Here is a 23,675-nt window from a genome sequence, read left to right as displayed (position 1 = left end):
AAAAAAGGTGTTTACCGCACATACCATCACAAGAGTCTAATCTCAGTTCTGTGAAGCATCCAGAGCTGCCAAAAATAGATCGAACAGCCTCCAGTTACTTCATTAACTATGATGGCTTCCCTTTGGATTCATCTTACCCACCACCACTACCACCCCAAGGTAGATTGCGTGAATTCTACTTTTGACTGAATAAAACATATGTTATCTCTCTGTGGATATACATTTGGAATATCATTTCATTACTTTTCTTCTTCCTTTGCGTTCGTTTTGTGACTGTCATTTTCTTGAGAATCAATGGATTCTCAATGGACACTATCTCCCAGAATGCTCTGCTGTTGAACTTGGTTTTGAAACCCTATTCTTCATCACACAAAGTGCGAATTGACCTTTTCCTGGTAAACATTGTTTGGGAATTGTTTGGGATAAGGCAGCCTATGATATCTTTGCTTCTACTGAACTAATTGAAGTGCCATATGTAATTAACATTTATCAGCATAATTTCATCACCCCTAGCTCTATCTCTAATGATTGGGACATTGATATTGATACATTGCATAAAAAGCTAGATCTGCGGCATCCAACTGTTTTTAATTAAAATGAAATGTATGAGGGTACAGCTAATTATGATGACATTTTCTGTTTTCACCATTATGGTCACATTTTCCCAAAGCAAGTACTCCATGTGCTGTATTTGATTATACACAATGGGAATACTGGCCTACACCAGTAAAGGGTAGATCAAAATCATTTGCACAGAAGTTTTCATATTTTCATGTCACAATTCAACTGACCTAGAGTCCTAATATTATAAACTGTCACCTTCTAAGGCTGAGAAAACCATGCTCACTGATGCTTAGCTAATTCACTCTGCATCTTTAATTTCCTGGTTATGTGTATAAGGGAGTGGATTTAAAGTCCATTTGGAGGCCTAAGGATTGGCAGGTTAGGGGACACAAATCTTTATTTAGCGCATGTCTTATTCAACAACAAATGATTTTCCTGAACAAAACTGTGTAGCAAACATCCTGTTGTGGCTTGCTAAGATAAAAGATATAAATACACCAATCATTCTCATATGTGTATGATTTTCGAACTGCAAATAATTCACAATTTACATGGAGGAAACATTAGACATCATGCTTCATAATGGCTCATACAATTCTTCAGATACCAATCAAAGGGTATATTTAGTGTGGCCATTAGCTACTTGACAGATGTCAGGCTTGTTTTCTGGATGAGACCGATGGTTTTAAGATCAGTGTTGGGAAGGTATGCCTTGACTGACTATAAACCTCGACATTGTCTCAGGTGAAACAACACTTCTGATGACATGGAATTACAGGACTGTTACCTAGGTACTCGAACACCACGTCAAAAGTGTTTTCTGTATGCAATATACAACAAAGTATGGAAAATGTCACAGCAGGAAGCTGCTTAGAGATTGCGCGAAATTGACAGAGCTAATTTAAAAAGGGCTCTGACATTAGTAGATAATGGTATGACTACACTATCAACCAGAATTTACTCTCTGGATTACATAGTGCAATCTGCAATGCATACCATTCAGACTGACATGCCTTCTTCAGATGTCCCCTGAGCCTTGAGCCGGGCGGATCAACGAATCTATGTGGCAATCCTAACTTTTTAAAAAAATCTTTCGGAAACTTTGTGGACTTTAGCTGTGTTTTAACTTTGCACTTTGCACTTACTACTCGGTTCCTCTCCCGGAACCAAGGATTGGAGACTGAAACACGCGATCGCCATCTTGGGAGGGAAGAGGGTTACCGGGCTAGTCTTTTACTATTCCCTGCCTACAAAACAGGAAGCTGGCGTGAGCGCGCACTTAGATGTCCCCTGAGGCTTGAGCCGGGCGGACCAACGAATCTATGTGGCAATCCTAACTTTTTTAAAAATCTTTCGTAAACTTTGTGGACTTTAGCTGTGTTTTAACTTTGCACTTTTCACTTACTTCTCCGTTCCTCTCCCGGAACCAAGGATTGGCGACTGCAACACGCGACCACCATCTTGGGAGGGAAGAGGGTTACCGGGCTAGTCTTTTACTATTCCCTGCCTACAAAACAGGAAGCTGGCGCAAGCGCGCAGCGGACGCACGTCTGAGGCATGCCAAAGGCGCACCAACGGCAAGCTCGTCTGCGCCCGTCCGCGCACGACCGACGTGCAGCGCCAGCCATGCTGTCCGTTTGACTAAAGCAGCTTCAAGTTCACATATTTACTCTAGTAGGCTTCTCCATAGCCTAAACACTACGAAACATAACCCCGCTGTATTACATTTACGCCTCAACAGATTATCCGAACGGGTCTGGAAAGTTGCCCAGGCTGCAAACAAACTGCAGTCCGGACATCCATGAACCAACAGGAGAGGACAACAAAACAAACAACCATGGACAAAATAGAAAGCAAGGCAGGAAAACAGTTTAAATCCGCCTTATTGAACGCAAGATCCCTAGTCAAATATAGTATTGAGATAGCAGACCTAATCCAGGAGGAAGATATTATGATTGCTTTCATTACTGAGTCATGGACAGATGATGGGCCAGGATCAGACCTGAAAAAAGCTACACCCCCGGGTTACACCTTCCACACATTAAATAGGCTGGTTAAAAAGGAAGGGGGTCTAGCAGTGATATACTTTCGAATGCTGAAGGCAAATTTTAGCCCATCTCCTAACCTGGAATGTGAGGCATTAGACTTCAGCTTCTCGTTGTCTCACCATTCCACATTCAAAGGCACATTGATTTATAGACCACCGGGACCTAGGAAACGGTTTATAACACAAGCAGGCACCTGGCTAGAAAAAGGGATAAGCACGAGCTCATACACCATTTTAGGGGATTTTAATTTTCACCTAGAAATGGATACCGACAGAGACACATTCAATCTGATAGATCAAATGAATTCGTTAGACCTATCTCAACTGATCACTGAGGCCACACACACAGCTGGACACACACATGATGACATCTTCTCCAATAACAGACATCTGAGGTTCACAAATACGCTCCTGGTTATCTGGTCAGATCACAGGATAGTGTTTTTTGAGGTGACATCAGTAGTTCAAGATATCCTGATACCAGGGCTGAAACAAACAACCACCAGAGCATGGGGTCGAATAAAGACCAATGAATTACAAGATCAACTAGGTTCTACTACCCCTCTATTACCAGGAGACTTAGATGAGGCCACATCAGCCTACACTACCTGGTTAGAAGCAGCGACAAACAAGCTAGCCCCTGTGAAAGCTGTCCAAAACAAGAGGGAACGGCCAAGGTCTCCTTGGTACTCCTAAAACCTAAGAGAAAGTAAACTTCTCTGTAAACATCAAGAAAGGGCATGGAGGAGGGAGTTTAATGCCAAGGAAAAAAACAAATACAAACTCTGCCTATCAGACTATAAGAAACTACTGTATAAAACAAAACAAGATTTTTTTGTAAAGAAAATACGGTCTGCAGAAAACTCCACCAAAGAACTATTTAAAACAGTTACTGCCCTAGCCGACCCCCGTTCAAATCCCGTTATAGCCAGTCAAGAGCTGTGCGACGAAATCGCCAGCTTCTTTTTTAAGAAAGTTGAGGATATCTACGTCACATTCACAGGAGATATAAAACACACCTCTCAAACTAAAAAGGCCAATGTGGAAGAAGTTGGGAACACCATGCCTCAGCTCTGTAACTTCACACCTACTACAGCAGCGGAGGTTCACACCATCCTGGTAAAAGTTAAATCAGGATCCGCAACGGACCCCTGTCCTCCCTCCATATTAAAGCTGGTACCCCGAACCAATCATATATATTTTGACAGTGATCATCAATAAGATTTTTTTGGAGGGCTATTTTCCGAAAGCCTGGAAGACAGTGTCGATTCTTCCCTTGTTAAAAAAGCCCAAGCTGGTTCCTATGGACTCAAACAATTTTAGACCAATCTCTAGTTTACCGTTCCCTGCCAAAATCAATGAAAAAATAATAAACACCCAACTCAGTTGATTCCTTAAAGATGGACAAATACTGGATCCCACGCAATACGGTTTCAGAGGGAGCCATAATACTGAGTCGGCTCTTATCAAATCTACCGAAGAAATAAGGACCACTCTAGATCAAGGAGGGAATGGAGCCTTGATCATGTTGGACCTCTCTGCGGTGTTTGACACGGTCCATCACAATTTGTTGATGGACCGGCTGCATTATATTGGGGTCACAGGCAGGGCATGGAAACTGATTAAATCAGTTTTAACAAGCAGAGTGCAGACAGTTACACTTGGCAACTTTGCTGCAAAGCCATTTTCCCTCCCCTGAGGAGTCCCGCAGGGGTCATCTATGAGTCCCTCTCTTTTTAATGTTTATGTTTATGTTATGTTTTTAATGTTATGTTTTAATGTTTATGTTTTTAATGTTTATGCTCCCCTCATTGGATCGTTTGGGTTCAGACTGAGCTCATACGCCGATGACACCCAGATTGTTGTATCTATGCTTCCAAATGAAACGCAGGAGCCAGCAGGTCGTTTACATGACTGTATGACAGTGGTGGGTGGCTGGATGGCCCAGAATTGTTTAAAGCTCAACTCTACTAAAACAGAGGTGATACTGTTTGGAAACAACCCCCAATTTTGGACCCCAGCATGGTGGCCAGATTCTTTAGGCCCTCTTCCAACACCAGTCAGGAAAGTGAAAAATCTTGGGTTCATAATTGATAATAAAGGATGTATGACATTACAACGCATGCTTTTACCACGCATGCTTTTACATCGCAGTTTTTACAACGCATACCATGACAACGCATAGCACTTTGGGGTGCTGGATAGTGAATAGTTTAATTTACTGTTCCAACTCCAGTCCCCGTGGATAGTAGGGAAGGTGTTGGATAGTAAATTAAATCTATTCCCTATCCTAGAGCGCCCCCCAGCGCAATGCGTTGTAATGGTTTGCGTTGTAAAAGTTGCGATGTAAAAGCACTGCGTGGTAAAAGTTGCGTTGTAAAGGATGTTTCCCGATAATAAACTGTCCCATAAAGATCAAGTGAACTCAGTCGTGGCAACCACCTCCTACATTTTAAAATCATGTAAAAAATATAGGCCTTTCTTCCTATAGAAAGCCAGAAGACAGTTGTCACAGCCTTAGCCTTGTCCAGGCTGGACTACTGCAATGGCCTATATGTTAATATGCAGGAGGGTATTTTAAGGAAACTACAACTCGTACAGAATGCGCTGTCAGGCATTCCAAAACACCAATCTATATCGGCAGAAATCAGAAAGCTGCACTGGCTGACTGTTAAGAAGCGAGCTTTGTTTAAAGCCTTGTGCGTTACTCATAAATCACTTCATGCCACGGGTCCAAACCATTTGATCAAAATATCAATTGGTATGTCCCTACAAGATCCCTGCGCTCCTCAGAAGCTAAACACATTCGGATTCCATTGGTAAAAAAAGCCAACTGGGGAGGCAGGAGTTTTTTTGTAGGTGCCGCCAAAGCATGGAATTCCCTTCCTCTCTCTCTCAGAGGCATAACAGAGCTGTCTGTCTTTAGGAAGGCCCTGAAAACCTGGTTATTTAACTCATAATGATCAAAATACCTTGTAACCAGGCCTTAGGTGGACATCTTACATAGGGCCAGGACGCCCTTGGGTAGCCGTACGCTTTATAAATGTCAATAACATGAACATTAACATTCTTTACAACATGGGCAGTCAAAGATTAGAGTTAAAATGTTACTGAGTTGTACTCTGCAGACACTTAGTGCGGATTGCGTTCCATTGAGACACCTTAATGCCACTAGTTTGTTCTTTCTAAATAATCTCTCAAGAGAACAGACAGTTATGGCAAAGAAACAACCCATACCTTGTTACAAATAGAGAAGGTGGAGAAACTACCATTCACTCTTTCTGAAACACCCTCTGTGGATTGAATAATCCACTTTTGTATTTCTCTGCCATTTTGACATTTCACTTCTAATACTGCTTACAACACCATCAAGTGGGAAGATGTAATGCACAAGGAGAGGGATATGCAGATCAGTCAGGAATCTGACCTTTCAAATACCTCAGTAGGAATGGTTGGACTGATGATTTGCTTAGCAGGACTGACTGTGAGAGTATATTAGGTAATTCCTTAGTGTGCAGAGAAGTTTTGCTCCTGGCACATGTAATGTGTCATGGGCAAACTTATCTTGCTTTTGAAGGATTCTCTGGCAGGAGTTACTTAATGATGAATGATCGAGGCTGCTGTTGGATGACATTGGGAGTTGCCTATCTGGTAACGGTCTCTGTGTTTGTTACTTGTTGTACACAAGTACTGTGTCCACCTGCACACACAGTTAAGAATATGATGATCTGGCCTGCAAAAAAGCTGACGAATGTGTGCTTTGATGCCTTAAGCAGGCTGAAAGCCTTATTGTTCCAGAAAGATGTGGCCTTACAATCTGCAAGGGAGAAGTTTGATCTTCAAGTTGCAAGGTCCTTGTTGGACTTGGCCCTCATCCCTGAGCTTTTTGCCTTCCTCCTTTATTTTTTCTGACCTGTTGTTGGCTATTTTATGACTCTGCGGCACTTTACCACTGCTGATCAGTGCTAAAGTGCATATGCTCTCCCTACTGTAAATGAATGTATTAATTGTTGATTCGATGATTGACTATTTGGTTTACTTGTCAGACCCTAGTACAGTACACTGAGTGTGCCCAGGGTGTGTAATTCCAAATGCTGCTAGTGGGCTTGCAGCATTGGTTGTGCCACCCACAGAAGCGGCCTTGTAAAACGTGTCTAAGGTCTGCCATTGCAGAGCCTGTGTGCAGTCTGGTACTGTCATGCTGACTGGGCAAGTGCACCCACTTGCCAGTCCCTTAACCTTCCCATTTCTTCATATTAGCCATCCCTATGGTAGGCCCAAGGGCAGGGTGCATTGTAAGTATAAGGTAGGACAAGCCCTGATGTGTTTGTCATGTCCTAATAGTGAATTACAGCCATTTTCGTTTTTCACTATTGCAAGCCTACCTGGTCTCCATAGGCCAGAATGGGCTGCTAGATTATTACATGTTTATAATCCTAACAGACTCAGAAAACATGGTAGAAATTCGAGTTTAGTATGCCTGGACTCAGAATAATAAAATACATCTTTTAGTGAAGTTGATTTTAATATTCTGTGTTTGCAAATACCACTTTTAGAAAGTAGGTTTTTGCTTGCCTAACCATTTAAGCCTGCCTCTGCGGGTTGTGCATTCCTTCGTCTGGTTGTGTGAGATCTGCATCTAGAAGGGAGGGAGGAGTTGCACCTGGCACCTGAATACGGCTGGGCCTTCCCTCTACAATGCCGGGTCCACCCCCTGTGGTGCGTCTGATGTCTCTGCCCTGCACACTGAAAGAAGAGAAGGAAGACTGTCAACAAAGTTCTCCAGGACTGTACTTGCCTTCCACAATGCTGGCTCCACCTCCTGTGGGGCGTCTGATGTGCCTGCCCTGCGCTGTGAAAGGAAATGAGAAGTCTGGTAAACAGAGTGCTTCAGAACTGGTTTGGCCTGGGCACAGGCCCTTCTCCCCTCAGAGAACAAAAGATTTTGGGGTATAAATATTGGGACCCTGATCCCAAGAAATTAGATCACTTCTGGACTTACAAGACAAAACGTCTGCTGAGGAGAGGAACATGAAGAAGACTGAGGAGAGACTATTCCCAAGCTGAAGTGCTGCTTGGGGGATTGGCCTGCAGTGGCTGCCTTACTGTAAAAGAGAGGAGAAAGAACTGTGTGTACTTTACTTTCAACTTGTACAAAGATCTCCAAGGGCTTGGAAGAGAGCTTGCCCCTTGACCGAAGTCCCAGGACCAGTGGACTTCACCAGCCTTTCTGGATTGCTGCTGGAAATGCTGTTTCAGTGGCTACAGAGGCAGGGAGCTGTGATCGACTCTCATGAACGGCCCGGTCTCCTGTAGGCACCGCATCAAGCACCGTCTGCCTCGAACAACAGAAGCTATGAGCTCACCGACTCTGTCCTGACACCGTTACCGAGCCGTTGCCTGCACAGTGACTGGTGGACACCGCGACCTGAAAAGCCTTGCTACACCGACGCGGTCACTGCTGCTGACTCCGAGTCCTGTGAATTCACTGGAGTTGGGAACCGCCTCGCGCGCTTTGCAATGCACCGGCCGACTCACACCGTTGTCCGGACTGATCGATGCCAGCTCCCGAACTCCGGCTCTGTCGCCACACTGCAAGCTGCAAGCACCACATCGAAGCACCGTCTCGCCCTGCAACGCACGCCTTGGATCCACCTACTCTGTCAAAGGGCCTCTGCCTGCACCGCATCGAGAAGCAACGCGTCCTGCAACGCTTTGTTTTTTGCACTGCGACGGACACTGGACCCGGCTCGCACCTTCGTGCTGGCCGCCTCAAGTCAAAGGTACTGTGACTGAGTCTGTCAGCATTTGACTGGGCCCATACCGACGCGGTCCGCTGGATTTGTTAGACTCTGTGTTATTTCAACAACTCTGTAGCCGGACCGGGCTACCGACTCGCATAGAACCTTGATTTAAGCCTTTTCAACCAGAACTATTGAATTCTAATAGTACTGTGAATTCTCTTTGTCATTTGTTTGTCTTGTGGGAACTCTATATAAAATATACTTATTTTTTATATAAAAACCTGGTGTGTTGTCCATTCGTAGTGTTGTCACTGGGTTACTGTGTGTGGTCACAAATGCTTAACTTACAATGCCTCTGAGATTAAGCCTTGCTGCTTATGCCAAGCTACCAAGGGGGTGAGCAGGGGTTATTTTAGGAGTGTAAACCCCTATCCTGACTAGAGGAGAGGGTCCCTATTTGTCACAAGTACCTACCTGTGCCAACTAGGGACACCGAAATCTAACATTCCTCTTCTGAGATACAGTTGCTTCTCTGCACTAATTTCTCACACCATTTTGGGGAGCTTCTGTGCTGCATTTTTGACTTGTCTAATACAGCAGTAGTGGCTCATCTTTTTAAAACTATCGGCTCTGGGTTTATTAGCACCTTCCTGACAGTCTTTTGAGTTATTATTCTATCTTTCATGCACTCTACCTGGAAGCATTTGTGAAGGCCCACCGCTTGTCCTGCTCCTAGGTGTCTGGACTGTGCTTTACATTTTTCTGCTCTGCAATGGATGTCCCACAACCAGGCCAAATGGAGATAGCACTACCACACATGCTCCTGTATCCTGAATGCATGATACTGTGTTTTGGTGCACCCTTACTTCAGGAATTTAACAACCATTGGTTCTTGTCCTTTAAGGCTGTATGGCTACACTCTATGTAGCCTGTTTTCCGCTGTCTACTGTGCACTTTTGAGTGTGCCCTTGACATATGCATTGGATTGCAATTGGTTCAATCTCCGGATCGTTCCCTAATAGTGGTCCCATTAACTGCTCATTTGTACTGTTGACCTTCACACTTGCCATTGTTCCTGAAAGAGTATTATGAGCCCTCCTGGAATACCTCAGCTCCTGATGATCAGGATCTTGGCTCTTCATCTGCAGAATCAGTATCCAGCTGTTCCTCCCTTGCCGGACGCTGAGGTGGATGTACTGGAACATCTTTGCTCTATAGACCTGTTGCTCTGGGGGCCTCTGGGATTATCGTCTGCAGTGGCTGGGAACAGAAAAGTTTTGTCTACTGATCGGAACACATAAACAATCTGGTTGTTTCAACCTGTGGGATCTTTTTTAATTCTGACTTGTTTTAACATCCTAAATTGTTTTTAGAAACGATCTTTTACACTGCCTTTTAACGCATTTTTTAAATTTCCTTTTACTCTCTTTAAATATGGTTTTCTGTGTGCTTTTTTCTTCAGAATTGCATAGTGCCTTTTTATAGTTTTTAAGGATTTGAATGCTTTTATATATGTTTAGCATTGTATTTAGATAGCTATTGTTTCATCGTCTCACATCCAAACTTCGGTGTCATGTGGAGGTATTGAGGCTTGGTTAAGACATTGCGATTTTACATGCACAGGTTCTTAAGTTGCCTTCTCTCCCTAAACACGATGACCTTTACTCACATTAATTTGCGTACACATATAGATAACATTCTTTGAACTCAGTTTGCTTACAACACTATTTCGTAGGCACTCTATCAAGACACCTCGAAAATTCTGAGCTAAGTTTACCATGCAAGATGTTGTTATTTGTCTTTTACTGGTTGGTGACTGAACTACCATAATAGAATAAACAAATACCAGCCTGACTGGGGCTTTGGCATGACAGCATGGAGGATGTTATTATATATATGACATTGAGCCTTTGATTATTCAGAGGAGAACTTCGCTGACACTGTGAATTTGGTCCATGCTGGAATTTCAGCTCAGCTGATTCATGTCACCTCATAAGAGGAACGCTGCCTAGCTCTAGACCAAGAGGGACAGCTCACTAACACTTACCCACCATTAATAGGGAGTTAGACCACCAAAATAGGGATTTGGCAGATCCACTTACCTTACACGTGCTAGGATAGAACGCGCTAGGTAGGAGCATATTGTACACAGTACTTATATGCCAATATATATTCACTGTTCAAGGACAATGGTGGAATTCTTGATCTTTTTCACTATTCTCATTATGTTAATTACATTAATCTGTTTCCTTCTGTTCATTGTTGCAGCACATGTATTTTACTCAAGAATCACAATGTGTCCTTAGGTATTGCAAACCGTATGTTGTGCATTTCTTGTGTATTTCTTTGGATATAGATTAGTTGCTAAGTGAAAGGGTTCTAGTTCTGTGACCACTATATCCTTGGGAAATCAATCTGGGTTGTCATGTTCTGAGGTTTCACACACATTTGTTACCTTGTAAGGTTAGGGGTGGAGATGTTGCACTGTGAGCTAGCAGAACTATAGGCCAACATATCCTGAGGGTGTGCACGGAATCAGTCTGGCACAATCCTGACATTTATGTTGTCCAACAAACAGTTTTACAGGAGAGGTACAAGCTGTACGACAGATGCATTGAAGAAATCCAGATGCAAAACAACTCCAAAGAAATTTTGTTCCACGCAAATATTAAATTGTCACACACAAACCCATTAGCACCTCATAGTAGTCGAGGGTTTGCGCCACTTTTCATAATGCAAAAAAAAGCTAATGTTACAGTAAATTGAGGTTAAAAAGCACAAATGCTGTTTCAGATGCAATAAAAAACCATGGTCAATGTAAAAGTAGGTGAGGAACAAACATTTATATGGCATTAAAGAGCAAATAACTGTATTTCTTCTAAAAATTTGTAAACTCTACCATCCTCCACCCTGGCTTATCCTTAATAAGTATTTTACATCGCTTAATCTTCTATCAGGATATGCATGAAAATGAATGAACAGATTATTATTAACCAGATATTCTAGGGTAGGGAGATTTGTTTGTTCCCTAGCTATTTGGAAAATAGGAAAAGTTGAGCTTTTTACTTCATGTTAAGGACTCATGTTTAAGCCTACCTTACCTTTTGCCAATGAGCAGACCATGTAATGTTCAAAAAAACCTTTCAAAAGGTGTTTCACTCTGGCCAAAGCCTTAAGGGACATGCTTAAAATGAAAATAAACAGCTTAACCATTTTTGCATTAATCACCCACAACAGATAATCATTAGGTTCAAAGCTTTTCAGCAGAAATTTTATTTGGCCATCCCTATTACGGGGCAGGATTGTATGCTACACAAACATATTGAAAAAACAAATTACCTATTCAATATATAGTATTTATTTATCTGAAATTGTATATAGCACCTTAACATCTGCCAGTAAACCGACAGCTAAACAGTTATATGAGAATGATGAAAAACACCAAAAACCGAGCGGAGTGAGCGGTGGGGGAAGGGGGGTCAACAACATTACTGTTGACATTGAGTCAAGATGTCTTCAGCTATGAAAACATGTGAGGGCAGTGTTGAAGGTGGTGTACTGTGGGGATGCTGAGAAACGTAAGTTTTGAATAGATATGATTTGAATAGGTATGGCTTGACGTCTCTCTTGAAGGTTAGGATGGCATTCCTGCGTCTAAGTTCAAGAGCTATTTCCAAAGAACACAGAGCGCCACTCCAGAGAAATATTGCTTCAATGATAACACAGACTTGAATTTAAGTGTTTCCAAGGTTAACAAGGTCTTTCTTCTAGATAGTCTTATTCCTCTGAACAGTGCGAGGTGGTTGGCGAGGTATGTAGACCTATTATAGTGCAAGGCTTTAAAAATGATGCAGATTAGATTTACCAGAGCCAGAAAAGTAAATCAAATAACAGTAATTGGCCTTTAAGCTGTGACAAATTGACCAGTGAGGAATAGTATTCAATAAACATACTCTAGGAGGCTTTGGACCACCAGTCCCTTTACCAGTACTCTATATGTTTTGGTGAATACTTACCTGGCTTTTCAACCAAGAATGCAATTTATTGGTGGCAGACAAACGTTTATAGGGCAAGGCCTTGGCAGGGCTAGAGGCGGAAAGAAAGTCACCTTCAAAGTACAGTGGGTGGACAACAACCAGTGACACACAGTAATGTCAAAGAAAAACAGGTGAGAACAACCAAGCCCAAGCCTAGAAGAGAATCTTACAGAGTATCCAAATTGAGATGTAGCATTGAAAGCCCTCAACAAGAGGCTTGGTTTTGGGGAATGAATTTGCACACAATTATATCAGCAGATTGGAGCCTGTGCCCCAGCTGCATTCATCCTGCTACCCAAGCCTCTTGTGCCCAATCACCACAACTATTGTGCAAAGAAAAGTTCACTTTAAAATAAACAGAAAGCAGTAATTAAGCTGTTTAGCTCACCTTGCAGAAGAATGCAGGGGCAATAACCATAAACAAGCTACATTTATATAGAGATGTATTACCACATGACAAAACAGGAGAGAAAATATTTGAAAGGGGGTTGACAGAAAAGAGAAATTCAAGAAAGAAGTAAATGAAGGTGAAAGGGAAAATGAATAATTGGGACGTAAGGGGAATGAACCTTGTCTGGTCTAGTCCAGATCTTGCTTAAAACAGTTTGATGATGGTAATTTGGAAGCACAAATGTATGTGTATACTGAGAAATAATTGAAAATTTGAACTATGAAAATATTAAAGGTGTCTACAGGTTGAGATAAATCCAGGTAAATCATAAAAAACAATCTAAAATCAGATTCCTGTAGCTGAGCACATCGATGTTTTGTAAGTACTCATTCGAATTTTGTGTGGTCTGCAAAGATTTATTGAAGGTATCATGACCTTGAGGAATCAGAGGAAGAATACTGTGAAAATCAGGCTGTCCTTGTTTTTTCACATTGTAAAATTGGAACCACATATGCTGAATGGATTGAAAAAGTGGAACCATCATTTGAAGCTACACGTCTAATACATAGTGATAGAAACTAAAAATCTGTGAGATCATACTATTACCCTGAAGGATATTTTACTGGTACTTTAATGGTTTTTGGAAGTGCCAATTTGGAAAAGATAAATATATTTCGAATTTTTGTACAGTATATTTCAGATCTTCCTAAAATAGAGGAAATGTTTACTTCATGAGTAACTAGTAATCTTCAAATGACTGGGATCTCAAAATTTCTCCATATTATTTAGTACTTTGAAGTAATAACATTTCAAGAGACCCCACTGAAAGAGGTGTAACGATTGTAACCCAAACTTTTGTGAGTATATATGGAGGAACATCTAAGACTGAGTGAGGGATGAATTGCCAAAAATGAATCTTTATTCCTAGTTGCTAACAATCCCAAAATTCTGTAGCCCAAATTTACTCAGGGTTTGCAGTGCCCTTGAGTCATACAAGGTGACTCAAGGGCAATGCAAGCCCTTATGTCATATTTACTAAGCCACACAAAGCCACCTTGGTTGGCTCGGCATGGCTTAGTTATGCTTAAGTGATGCTAAGGAGCACAAGCCCTGCGTTGGGAAGGCGTTCCATTGGTGGAGTGTGGGCATTGCCCCTTATCCATCCATGGATTGTGGCACATTCCCAGATTTACTAAGAAAAGTAAACCTGGGAATGCGTCAACATTGTTTGCCTTCCGAACAGAGGCATAACAAGCAGAAATATATTTATAGTTACTCTTTCTATGTTTGCTGCATTCTGCACCCACATATTCCACTTTATGTTTTTGTGCAGGAAAGTGTCCCTTCCTGCACAAAAAGAATTGTGCCTATAATTCACGCACCCTTGTACCTTGGTGCAAGGGTGCTTGCAGTGGTGCTAGGCAGCGCTCAGTGCATTACAGCAGGGACATAGCAAGAATGCATCATATCTTAGTAGATATGGCACATTCCTGCTCTCTCCCTGTTATGCAGTGTAGTAAGTTGTCTTGCTGCGTTATGTTGCCTGATGTTTTAGTAAATTTGGACCTGTGTTTCTATACACTACCCAAGATACACAAAAAACAATGACAACCATACCACCTTCCCCTTGGGTCTGGGAAGAATTGTGGCCCGATTAAATCTTGGTGGAAGGGTAACTCTGTCACAATGATGACGGATATCCCATTCGCCGAAATATAAATCCCATAGCTTATAATGGGATTTATATTCAGGCTAACAGGAATATCGATCACTGTTATGATGGAGTAACCCGTCCGCCAAGATCTAAACCATGTCCCTAGTCTTGGAACACCTCTTGGTATTTTATGACTTTTTTCTCAGACTCCTAGGGGCCAAATTTATGAAGGACTTGCATTGCCCCTGCATCCCTCAAGGTGACATAACGCAACGAAAGTCCATCAGTAAGATTTACTTTGCCAGGCGAGCCACCTTACATGGCTCTGCGTGGCATAGTGAATATGAAGCAACGCGAGGCAGTGCATATTGCTGACATGCATTACTCTGCCCTGGGAAGGCATTCCATGGGTGGAACATGGGTGTTCCCATACATCCTTATGGCCAAATTTGTGAAGGACTTGAATTGCTTATGCAACTGTCAAGGTGACTCTATCAATGTAATAAATTACTCTGCCCTTTGAAGACGTTCCATGGCTGGATCATGGGTGTTCCCATGCATCCACCCATGGTTTTTGGCATATTCGCAGATTTTCTAACACTTGTAAACCTGGGAATGACTCAAACTGCTACACCTTCCCAGGTGATGCTTAATGAAAAGTATGTTTATTTATCCTTGTTTTTTCTTCTTTACACATGTGCTGAATTATGAAGCACATTTAGAAATTGGAAAAAGCCTCAGAGGATTCTTTTAGTGCAGGTAGGTGTCCCTTCCTGCACAAAAAACAATTCTGGCTCTAACCATGGTGCAAGGGTGCACCCTTGCACCATGGCAGAATGCTGACTGCATTGGTGCTGGGCTGCAATCAGTGCACCAGCACAGGGAGAGAGCAGGAAGGCACCATACCTTATTAGATACAGTGCATTTCTGCCTTTTCATTGTCATACAACACTGTCTATTTTTTGCAAGGTAGTGACCAATGATGAGAAACGTGGGCATAACTGGTAACAAATAACCAGTAAGCTCCCCTGGTGGTGCGCACATGAGGTGCTGCTTTGTTTTTCGCACATTTTTTCATTCACGCTGATGCATATTTGTGTTTTATATACCTCTTAAAGTAGAGGATATTCTAGTTGAACACGGTGACTGGTTACTCAGAGGTTGTGTAGTTTTCTTCCTTTTTTAAATTTTTAAAAAATTTAAAAAGATTTAAAATGAGAGGGAGAGTATGAGTAGGGACAACACCTACATATTATGAAGCATTGTTGGTAAAGGAGAAAGTAAACTACCATTCCCACTCAGAAAGAGGAGAGAATTGATTGCACGTGCAGATCAGGTCTTTTTGTTGTTGTTGATTACCGAGAGTGGAGGGCGACCTGATCGGAATCCCTCTGCTGCTCTTGCTGTTTAGAGACATTAATTACCGAGACAGTTATTTGAAAAGGAACAGAGTTTGGTGTACAAATTACAGTCACATATACCTGGGTTTAATGAAAACATGCACTGGTGTCTACTAAGATAATATAGGAATAGTCACTAGATGTAGAAATATTATCACATTACCAACAAACTGTCCTGTCTAATGGATATTAGTGACATGAGCCAAATTTCCCATTAGAAAAATACCCCCTTTATTAGAGTCCTCTTACTATAGATTTTTTTCTACCACAACACATCACACTATTTTATCAGTATCAATAAAGACTTGTTAATATTTTTTCCCTTCCCGATGATAATGCTCCCCTCACAAAAATGTTTTTGAGTTAAAAGATTGTGAAGTATTATAATCGGGTCTTAATTACAGTTGTGATAGTGCCAATAATTACCTCCTTTTAGATGTGTTTTCTGTTATCCATGTAAGACCGGAGTATGTTGCACGATGTTTGCAGAGCAAATAGCTTAATAACCCACTCAACTCCTCTAAAGAGCCTGCACATCTCTAACCCCCTTGAAACTTTGTTATATTCTGCATAGGTACTATAATATAGGCCTCAGTAAACTTGTTACCCTTCACCTATATTCTCTCCCTACATTACACTTGTCACAGTTTACAGGGACGGACCTTTTACCTAGATATTACACTGTATTCAGAGCGCGCATTTTCCCTAGTTTGAAATCTCATAGATTATGCATGATGGTTCTTGGAAGCACAGCAGGTCCACCAATTCCTGTATGCAATCTATGTATAATGTCCATGCCCAACGTCATCCTTTGGCTGACACAATAATGCAGCAAGTTAGAACCCCTGGGGAGACCTAGAGTTATATATACATTACATCTTGCTAAGAAAGTTAGAGGAGACACTGACCAGAGATGCTGAGGTTCCTGCATGCATCCGCTCCAGCTCGCAGTGGTAGAACATCCCCCGTGGGGTGTTCAGCTCGAGACCAGGAAGGGGTTCCCGGAGTCTCACTTCAGGTAATGGGTTGACTGAATCCTAGAGGAATTCTTGGCTTAACACCTACACCCATGCTAGGTACACTTAGGTACATCTAGCTAGGGAAGCATTGTAGGAGTACACATCTTTTATCATGTGTTTTATATACTTGAATGTATTCATGATTTTAGTAAGATGGTAGAACTATACCATCCTTTTACATTTCTAGTACAGTTAATCATTTATATCTTATACTGCCTAACGGTTGTTGCAGCACATCTATTCTACACCAGAATAACAACTGTTCAATAAATAATTATTGAAAATGCCCAGCTTGTTTTATTCGGTGTATCTCTCTGAGACAGACAAAGTAAGCACGAGTGACTGAGTGAAATGGATATATTGTTTCTACGCTCCTGAGGGATCAGGGTTGTCCTGTTCGATGGCTGCTAAGAACTATTCCCTCCTTGGTAAAAACAGAGTATAGTGGCACTGTGAGCTAGTTGGTACAAGAAGGCCAACATACCCGGTGGGGGTGATCGAAGTTCGTCTGAGACCAATCCTACAGGGTATGTTGTCTAAACACGCAGATCTTGTATACTTTTTATAGGAACTACATGACATGGTGCCACCAACATTGGTTGGGCACTTATGTAACAGTAGAATCTGAGTAGATTAGTTGTGCTATTCTCAGGAATACCTATTCACAAACCACCAGAGACATCAGGAGTGGGTAGGCTAAAACTCTGCCACAGCTGAGTAGGCAAAAGTCAAAGTTCCTAAAATAGTGCAAAACACCTTATCTTAGTTTCCTTGAAAAGGTATTTCGTGTTCTAAGCTAACCAGGACATAGACCCACTAGAGCAAGCACTGCCCCTCTCAGAAGTCGAGGAACATGCAAACGTAATACAAATTGCTGTAAATATTAGGATTGCAGTCACCCTGAAACTTCTTGTGCATGGTCTTACACCTAGGGGTGGTTTAGTTGCTTTCGTGATTGAGACACACAAATCATACAGAACAGAGGTATTTTGTTCATGGGTTACATTCCCAGCAGCAAATACGAGAAGTAAAACATTTCACGCCTACACAGATGGTGATGCACCATCGGAATACTCTCCGTTTGAGGACATTGAGATTCCGCTCACATATTAGGAACACTTATACTGGTTTAAAGGCACCCTAACCCATATAAGAAGTAGAGTAGGACTTGGTCCGCTCAGAAGAGAGGGAGCGACATGGCCAATATTAGCAACCTACACACCATATCCTGACATTCACAATATTTCCAGACTTACTCATACTTCACAAGGAATTAATAAAACTTTACAGAAACATGATGCAATATGTCAAGTTGACATTTACAGTCCAGCCAGCAATGGCAACAGCAAATACTGCTCAAATTCAAAATTCAGCAACTAAAATGACTCCACAAACATGACACCCAGTAATGGGTAAGAGGCCCACAAAACATGAACAAATGCCATTCTGGATAGCTGAGAAAATAACACAGCTAGAAGCAGTGTTCCCAAATGCTAGCCCTTATGAAAAACACAGAATGCTCACAATCTGCTTGCCCATGGGGATAACACCACATATAGAGGATTGTGCCGCGTAGGGTACAGTTTTTGCTGCCATATATACCAGAACTCATGGTATCCCGTCATTAGCAGTAATAACAGACGTATTAAGACAAATACAAAATGAGTTCGGAGCAGAGCCTGCTCTGAACTTGGGGATAACGTTCCTATGTTACTATGCCCAGGTATCAGCCATAATATTAGCAAATATTAAAGGGGAGGCAGCATCAGTGGCCATCTGCCAATGCCTAAGGGAGTTCAGTCCTTTACAACAGGAGCACAAACTACCCAAAATAATTGAAACTGGGTATGCAGAGTTAGGCAGGGACAGTTTGGGTGAAAAAGCATTAAAACCTCAACTGATGGGTAGTCCCGAGAAGAAGATTTTCAAGCACACATCTACTTCTTCTAAAAAGAAGTGAACAACAAAAATGAAATGTTAAAGGAAATAGATCCCAGTCCAGAGGTAGATCTCCTCCACAAGAGCCCTCCAAAAGGAGGTATAACGTTAGGAATAGGGATAACATTAGGAAACCTGACAGGCATCTGGATACTGAAACATGTTCCTCTCGTTCCTTTCAGGGTACTCGAGAGGGAAGGATGGTCAGACAGACAAGAAGAGCCTATAAAGTCCAGAGACAAGCAGATATGTGACAGCGTTCTCAGCACTAGGGCCTGAGTAGCAATTTTGTCGACTCCCCCAGGGGTACAGGAACAGCCCGGGGTTGTTTTCAGCCAGATTAACTGAATAACTTAAAAATCGGGATGAGGAGGCATTGTCCTATGTGGATGAAATTTATCTAACGGACGATGACCTGGAGAAACACTTGAACAGAGTGAATACCGTAATTTTGGGATTTGCCTCTGAGAGTTATAAATTCAACTTTAAAAAATCAAGTTAATCAAGTGAAGCGAAAAGCCTGGCAGCTAACTCTTTAGAAAAGTGTGCACTGCTTCAACCTCCAAAATCATACAATCAATCTTAGGATTCTTGAACTTTCAGTTAGACAATGGACACAGGACACAATAATACGATTCTTTCCTTACAGGCTGACATGAGACACGTACAGACACACGTAAACGTAAGCAACTTGGTGATCTGAATAGTTGGGGGTGAATCTGAGTACACCTATCTAACAAATAATGAAGCTGAAACGCTACCAATAGCATATCAATCTCATTTGTACACAAATGCTGAGATGCGTTTTGCATCTACTGAAAAATTCTAACAGCCCTACAGACTGCTGTAGTTTGAGAAAGAGCCCTGGCTTGAGAGAAACGTATAATTGTTAATTTCCCCAGTTCCAACCTTAGAGGCTGCAACAAAGCCAAGCATTCCAAACGCTAAAGCCTTACATCCAAGATGGATACAATGGGCTAATTCTTTCACAGCAACAGATGTAAAATACAGGTACGACCCAAATTTAAAAATACAAGCATTTCTGCAATACGAACAAGAATATCCTCTACCACATGAAATAATGCCTTTAGATCAACGTGAATACATTATTTACACTGACGGTTCTGTGCAACCGGCATTAGGGAGTAAACAGCAATGCAGCGCCGTGTGTACTATCATTAAAGGACGGATGCAGGATGGAAAGTTTCATTCAAATTGCACAAAAGCACAGTCTCTTGGAGACTGCACGGCACAGCTGTCAGAACTAAAAGCACTACTACTGGCACTGGTAAATAAGGATCGAGAATTCCCCACACTAATCATGTGCGATTCCTTTTAATGTGTACAGTCATACAATGTATATTTACATCACTGGGGACAGAATGGGTTTACAGATGCAAAAGGTGGCACAATTAACCACAAAAAGCTATGGGAACAGGCAGTGGAGTTGAAAAACAAACTACCAAAGGCTCATGTGATACACACATTGAGTCATCAACGTGATGGTGTTCACGTTGAAGGGAATTTATTGGCTACCGAAGCTGCGAAGGGGGCTGTATGCACAGCTTCCGTAGCTGCAATCACTCATTCAAAAACGAGGCTAGACGGTGAGCTAATGGTTGCAATTCTGCCACACGTAAGAGAGCAGTACCAAAAAGATGTCCACTCAAGTACTCCTACAAGTTAAATGCAAACAATGTTTCATTTGCTCAAATTCCAGGAGTGGGGGATTGAGTAATACCAAATATGGATCGAAGTTTAGGATTAATTCTAGCAGCACACGAAGGTATAGGTACTGCACACGCAGGTGTTTCTGCTACTGTTTCTCTGTTCAAACAAACCTACTGATAGCCTGGACTAAGAAGGCAGACTAAGGACTATGGGCCAGATGTAGGTAATTCCGATTTACCGACTCTTAAATACCGACTCATACCGAATAGGTATTTAAGAGTCGGTAAATTGGAAGGAGGCAGATGTAGGTAAAAAATTACCGATTCTGTCAGAGTCGGTATTTCGCGATTCTGTAAATACCGAATCGGTATTTCCCATTGATTCCTATGGGCCTTGAAGCCCATAGGAATCAATGGGAAATACAGATTCGGTATTTACAGAATCGGTAAATACCGAATCCTGGCAGGGGGAACGGGGTGTCACTTTGACACCCTGTAGCACCCCAAATGCACGCAGACATGCCCTAAGGGCATGTCTGTGTGTCACATGGCATAGGTGTACATGCACAGATGTGCATGTACACTGGAATTCGGTATTTTACCACCCAATAGGATTGGGTGGTAAAATAAGAAATCCTAAGGGCCTGTGGCACTGCAAACTGAGCCACCTACATATGGATTTACGGAATCGGTATATTTACCGATTCGGAAAAATACCGAAGTGGTAAATTTACCGAATCGGTAAATATACCGATTCTGTAAATTCCGACCCACCTACATATCAAAAGCCAAATACCGGTCGGTAATAGCTGAAATCGGCCGTTACCGACCGGTATTTGGCTACCTACATCTGACCCTATGTCTTGAAATGCGACATTTGCCAGCAGATGAAAGGCTCCACAGTAACACATAAAGTGCAGACACCATTACTAATATCAGACAAACCTCACCCGTGTGTGTATTTGGACCTCTGTGGCCCCTTATAATCTGATGGGGCTTACAAGTATATCATGGTTGCGGTAGATCCCTGCTGTAGGTTTCTATGGGTGTGGCCCCAGTGCTTGGCTGACGCTCAAACTGTTATAAAAGGTTTCCTAGTCTTTATAGGGAGATAAACAATCTGCACACTCCATTCTGACCGTTGCCTCACGTTTAGCTCTAGGGCTTACAAGGAAGCTATGGCAAGTCTGGATGTAGCATTGCGGTACTCCTCTCTGTACCAACCCGAGGGAAATTCAGTTGTGGACAGGAAAAATCGAGACTTACATCAATCTTTAACAGCTAGATTATTAGGCTTAGATGGAGATTGGGTAAAACATGTGTACGGAGTCCAAAGGGGAATAAACAATCAGCCAAGAAGCTCTCTAGGGGGATCACTTCTTATGAGGTCCTATTTTGGACAAGATTGTGGGTACCTGATCTTGATTGTGAAGGCACAGTGGCAGATGAAAAACTTTTTTACATCCATAAACCTTTGGCTCTTTTACAGGACCTGAACGAAACCAGGGCACTACAGAGTAGTTCAAGTTTATTTCACATTTATTCGGACCGTTGGTCCACAAACAATACATGTCGATGAAAGGTTCTTCCAACAAGTTAAACAAAGCAATTCATTAGCACACATAAAATCTCCTAAAACATATTTAATCTAAAAACCCACATTTAACTGATCTAAAAATAGCTATTTGTTAAAACTCGTTAAAAAGATATAAAACTGCCTTCACTTTTTGCATATATTTCCCCATAGCCACAGCAATATCTAAGTGGGCCATTTCTGTCATCAGTGTCACAGCCTGGGTCCTAGTTTTAATCTCATATTTCATAAAAATTGGTTTTAAAAATGTAATACGTAAGTCCAAAAATTTCAGGCAATCAAATAAGATGTGCAGCATATCACATTTGGACCCCAAAGAGCAAAAGCAGATTCCCTCCTCATTGATCATAGCCCGCTTTACAGAATTGTTCATATAACAAGGGTTTACCCCAATTCTTACCCTCCGAACCTCATTTCGTAATTTGCGGTCCGGTAACTTATCAGTGTAGGGGAAACATTGATCATTATTCCATGCGTCAATCATAAAACAGATCGAAGTTTTACTAGCAAGATAGTTTTTGTCCTGTGCATGCGATAATTCCTTCCCGTCGACCTAAGTAACTTTTTATCAATATTAGTCACGGAGACAGTAGGGCCTACATTAACGCTCATCTTCTTGCATAACTTTGTTAATTTCCCCCTGATCTCTCTTGCCCATTTTAGTTCACTGTCCTGAATTTCATTTTTGCACCATTGTGAAATTTTGATAATTGCGCCTAATTCTAGGCGTTGGCAAAATCGCAAGAGAGCCATACCAACTTGCGTACTCCATGAAGTCAGGCCTAGTTCCAGTCTTACTGCCTGAACCATTGCTGACCGGGGGAGCATAAATAACTTTTTTAGGTTTTTACCTTCTTCCACATCCCAGTTTTCCTTACCACTTAGGAACAGCAATTCAGCGCCATACAAAAATTGCGGGGGTACAATAGCAGCACAAGCTTTTAGCACTGGATTGTCGGACATAGCACCATAGGCTTTGTTAAACAATATCAGATCGCTAATCGAGGCAGAGGTTCTTAATTTAGATGCCTCTAAGTGGGTATTCCATTTCAGATTCTGCTCGAACCATATCCCCAAATATCTATACTCTGTTACTGATTCCACTTTTTGTGACCCGATCCACCATGAGAACTCAGTTTTACTCCAGCCAAAGCTCAATGTTTTAGTCTTGTCCATATTTAACACAAGTTTTTTCCTTAGATAGTAGTCGTTAAATACATTTAGTTTCCTTTGTAAGCCAACCTCGGTCTGGTCCATAATCACCAGATCATCAGCGTAGTGTAAACATGCTATCTGCTTGCCATTTAGTTTCGGGCTTTCCCCAGTTGTATTCCCCAACATTGATGGTAGGTCAGCTAGGAACAGGGAGAACAACTGGGGAGCTAATACGCATCCCTGACGCAGACCATTTCCAATTTCTATTTTCCCTGATAGACTACCATCTAAGTCTAAAATTATCTGAGCCCAGTTTTTAGTATGGAGCATTTGTAGCAGCCGCAGTATATCATTAGGTATTCCCTGACTAATTAGAGCCTCCCACAGCAGCTCCCGGTTCACTAGATCGAAGGCTGCGTGGAAGTCAACAAAACAACAGAATAACCTACCCCGAGATTCCAT

The sequence above is a fragment of the Lissotriton helveticus genome, chromosome 2_1 (genome assembly GCF_964261635.1).
Source record: "Lissotriton helveticus chromosome 2_1, aLisHel1.1, whole genome shotgun sequence".
Classification (NCBI taxonomy): domain Eukaryota; kingdom Metazoa; phylum Chordata; class Amphibia; order Caudata; family Salamandridae; genus Lissotriton; species Lissotriton helveticus.
This window is presented reverse-complemented; position numbering follows the sequence as displayed.